The following is a 4,911-nucleotide window of genomic DNA, read 5'->3' on the forward strand; positions in this document are numbered from 1 at the left end:
GATAGATAACCTGACTTTCATATTTTCCATCTCCTTTTGTGAAACAAAACTAGCTAAGTACCGCCCGATAGATAACCTGACTTTCATATTTTCCATCTCCTTTTGTGAAACAAAACTAGCTAAGTACGGCCCGATAGATAACCTGACTTTTATATTTTCCATCTCCCTTTATGAAACAAAACTAGCTAAGTACGGCCCGATAGATAACCTGACATTCATATTTTTCATCTCCCTGTGTGAAACAAAAGTAGCTAAGTACGGCCCGATATATAACTTGACTTTCATATTTTCCATCTCCCTCTGTGTAACAAAACTAACTACTAAATTCATTATATTTCTATTCATACACCAATAACTATAAATATACCGGAAAATTGTTAGAAAGCCCGATTACTTTGATTTGCAAATATGATAAAACCGAGGAAAATAGGTTACGCGGGAAAAACTTTTTGGAGTCTTATATATAACTATAGTCCTTACCAAACAAAAAATGACTTTCACATAAACAATGAACATAACAAATGAAATAGCCGGCAAACTAATCAAAATAAACGTAGTGTCCGTGAGTGTTAAAATCTGTGGTCTGTGTTCTAGTTCTAATGCTGTTCAACTTATTTGCAACATTTCATCTCACGTGAGAATGGATAGATCAGGAAGAAATTATAACCAGATATAAAGTTTAAGGACAGTATTATCTATTAATTAGTCGTCACGTAAAATATACATGATGTCCGGTGTGACTGGAGGTTATATAGCGTTAAGGCTTTCGTCTTTGTTTGTTTGTTTAGTGACTAGTATACATGATCTCTAGTCACTCCAGGCTGTGATCCTTCGAAGGTTATATAGTATTAAGGCTTTCGTATTTTTTTGTTTGTTTCTTGACTAATATACATGATCTCTAGTCACTCCAGGCTGTGATCCTTCGAAGGTTATGCTTTCGAAGGTTATATAGCGTTAAGGCTTCCGTCTTTTCCTGTCGGTTTAGTGTCTAACACGAACGTTCTGCATGCATCATTCGATATATAAACAAAACAACAACAACATTGGGTCATCAGACTCTAGCCTTTAATATATAAACAAAACAACAACAACACTGGGTCATCAGACTCTATCCTTTGATATATAAACAAAACAACAACAACATTGGGTCATCAGACTCTAGCCTTTGATATATAAAGAAAACAACAACAACACTGGGTCATCAGACTCTAGCCTTTGATATATAAACAAAACAACAACAACATTGGGTCATCAGATTCTAGCCTTTGATATATAAACAAAACAACAACATTGAGTCATCAGACTCTAGCCTTTGATATATAAACAAAACAACAACAACATTGGGTCATCAGACTCTAGCCTTTGATATATAAACAAAACAACAACAACATTGAGTCATCAGACTCTAGCCTTTGCGTTTGCTTGACAAAATCAACAAAACTCTGTGATATTTAGAGCCAAAGACGAATCTCAGAAAAGTTGTTTTTATATACAAACAGAGAGTCGAAGGATAGTTATAAAACTTGACTCCTCTGTTTCCCTTTACTGATTCTCCACGGATTATCCACGGGATATAAGGTCAGATGTGTTATATTAATAACCGTTTGAATAAAATCGCAGCATGTTTCATCGGTTGCCATCTGGGTCAAATTATGATAAAATTATATACGGTTTAAAATAATCGCTCTTGTGCTGCGATTAAATTCTAAAAATAACTGTTGCTGTTTTGTTAACGCAAAGCTACACGATGGTTTATTTGTTTTCTCTGCACCACGGGGGGTCATCGGGCAATATTAGCCCTTGAACTTACCGCTGTCCCAAATTAATACTGTGACTACGTATATTAGTTTCATTTAAAAACAAATTTAAAATCCACTTATACTATTATATAAATGGTTTACAAATCCTTCAAGAGCAAGCTAAAATTAGCAAGAAATCCATATTTTTTTAACCTTCTCAAACAAATATAATATTAGTAAGAAATGTAAAAAACAGGAATTCGCACTTCACAAGCAATTAAAACATCTCTGAATGATATCATATTTATTTTGAGAACGTGATAATACTTATAAACAAATAAAGATATCTATAACTATCGCAACGTGATAGGCGACAGTGTCCTCCCCCTATTCCAACTGAAGCTTGCATGTACGATTTTCTGAAAGGTGCTCCATATTTTCAATCCTAACCATTTTTGTCAAATTTGCTGATAGCTGATAGAGTGTCTCCCTATTCCAACTGAAGCTTCTGTGTACCATTTCCTGCTACTCCAATCATTATTGTTAAATTCGCTGATAGCTGATGGAGTGTCTCTCTATTCCAACTGAAGCTTCTGTGTACCATTTCCTGCTACTCCAATCATTATTGTTAAATTCGCTGATAGCTGATGGAGTGTCTCCCTATTCCAACTGAAGCTTCCGTGTACAATTTCCAGCAAAATACTACACTAGTTTTTACCGTAATCATTTTTGTCAACTTCTCTGGTAGCTGATAGAGTGTCTCTCTATTCCAACTGAAGCTTCTGTGTACTGTTTTCTGCTACTCTAATCATTTTTGTCAAATTCGCTGATAGCTGATGGAGTGTCTCCCTATTCCAACTGAAGCTTCCGTATACAATTTCTTGCAAGACACTACACTAGTTTCTACTGTAATAATTTTTGTCAACTTCGCTGGCGGATTATTCACTTCTACCCAGAAAACGTTACGTTTGACAATAACCAATTTTTTTGTGTGATTTTAATATTCATTAATTCCAGCTCCCTCCCAGTGGCACAGCGGTATGTGTGCGGACTTACAACACTAGAAACCGGATTTCGATACTCGTGGTGGGCAGAGCACAGATAGCCCATTGTGTAGCTTTGTGCTTAATTACAAACAAAAAACAAACAAATATTAATTGCTGATGTTCCAGTGGTCTTCCAACAAATTTCTAAACTCTCTAGACGAAGTGTGTTCACACATGTTTAAAGTACTTTAAACTTTTGTTTTTGTATTTCAATATGTTCACGGTACTCTGTGCAATAACTTTATCACTGGTTACGGTATTTCTCTGAATTATTTGTTTCTCTAGTTTATAAAGCAATATTTTTGGATTACTTAGCGTTTTGATAGCACAGAAAGTTTGAAAAATATTTTTGGAATACTTAGCGTTTTGATAGCACAGGAAGTTTGAAAAAATATTTTTGGATTACTTAGCGTTTTGATAGCACAGGAAGTTTATAAAGCAATATTTTTGGATTACTTAGCGTTTTGATAGCACAGGAAGTTTGAAAAATATTTTTGGATTACTTAGCATTTTGATAGCACAGGAAGTTTGAAAGAATATTTTTGGATTACTTATCGTTTTGATAGCACAGGAAGTTTATAAAGCAATATTTTTGGATTACTTAGCGTTTTGATAGCACAGAAAGTTTGAAAGCATTAGAAGAAATGCCTGGGTCCTTTGTATATTTGCTGTAGAGCAAAGCCACATTGGGTTATGTGTTATGTCCACCGCGAAGGATCGAACCCCGGATTATAGCATCGTAATTCGTAGACTTATCGCTCTTAGTTCCCAAAACAACGTTTTCGTGTAATTGTGTAATTTTTTTTTATTTCTCAGAAACTTAGTTTATGTTCATTATTTTGTTTGGAATTTGTAAATACCACAGACAGAATGTTCATTTTCGGCGGAAAGGAAAACGGAAGGAGACATAAAAGATCAAATATTAAAAAATCACCACTTTCTATATAATGATCTTTTTTTGTCGACCAGCTCGTTTAATGTAGATAACTAGATTTATTTCGATCACTTTGTCTGAAAAGCTATACTAATTGTTTGTTTTTTGAATTTCGCGCATAGCTACACGAGGGCTATCTGCGCTAGCCGTCCTTAATTTAGCAGTGTAAGACTAGAGGGAAGGCAGCTGGTCATCACCACCCACCACCAACTCTTGGGCTACTCTTTTACCAACGAATAGTAGTATTGACCGTCACATTATAACGCCCCCACGGCTGAAAGAGCGAGCATGTTTGGTGGGACGGGGATTCGAACCCGCAACCCGCATAATACGAGTCGAGCTCCTTAACCACCTGGTCATGCCGAGCAATAGCTACGTTAATGACTCCAGGTTCAGTTCTTCTGCTAATAGTCATGATGAAGACCCAATGGCGTAACGTTGGCTGAAATAAAAAAAAGAGATTTACTGTTATTATTATCTGGAAAGTAAAGGCCATTTTAACTTTATTGCCAAAAGATTCTAAAAAGTACTTTTTTTTTTGTCTCACTAATGATGGTTCCGTGACCGAAGTGTTTGAATAAACTGCTTTTATTCAAAAGTACCGTTTAATGTTTTTCTGTTTGGTTCTAGGTTCTTGTTACATATAATGATACACAACGGAAATATCACGGGTATCGAAACCTGATTTTTCGTGCCGTAAGCATGCAGAGTTTCCGCTGAGTCACTGGAAGCTTTTATTATTTTAATTTTCTAATATTGGTTCAGTCACCGAAGCGTTTGAAGAAACTGTGTTTATTATAAGTACCGTTCTATTTTTCTAACGATGGTTCATTCACCCAGGCGTTTGGATAAACAACTTATTCGTATAGACTTATTATTTAATTATGACCTCTAATACGAAGTATTCTCTTAACTTTATAACTTCTAGTTAGGTCACTAGATTTTGAGCGAGTTATTTGGAGTAAGATTAAAAGCTGACAGGATAGCTTTTGTGCGATATATCGGAAAGTTGTTTTAATAAACGCTTTCAAACTTGTTCATAACACGTCTCAGTCAGTGAAATATTAATCACTTCAATACATATATATATATAAATTTCAACGAGATTGTAAATAACTACTAACTGTTTAGATAGTTGAAATATGAAATACAGTAAAGATAAGATATGCACATTGGTAAAACCACTATAAAC

Source organism: Limulus polyphemus, unplaced genomic scaffold, assembly GCF_000517525.1.
Source record: "Limulus polyphemus unplaced genomic scaffold, Limulus_polyphemus-2.1.2 Scaffold5553, whole genome shotgun sequence".
Taxonomy (NCBI): domain Eukaryota; kingdom Metazoa; phylum Arthropoda; class Merostomata; order Xiphosura; family Limulidae; genus Limulus; species Limulus polyphemus.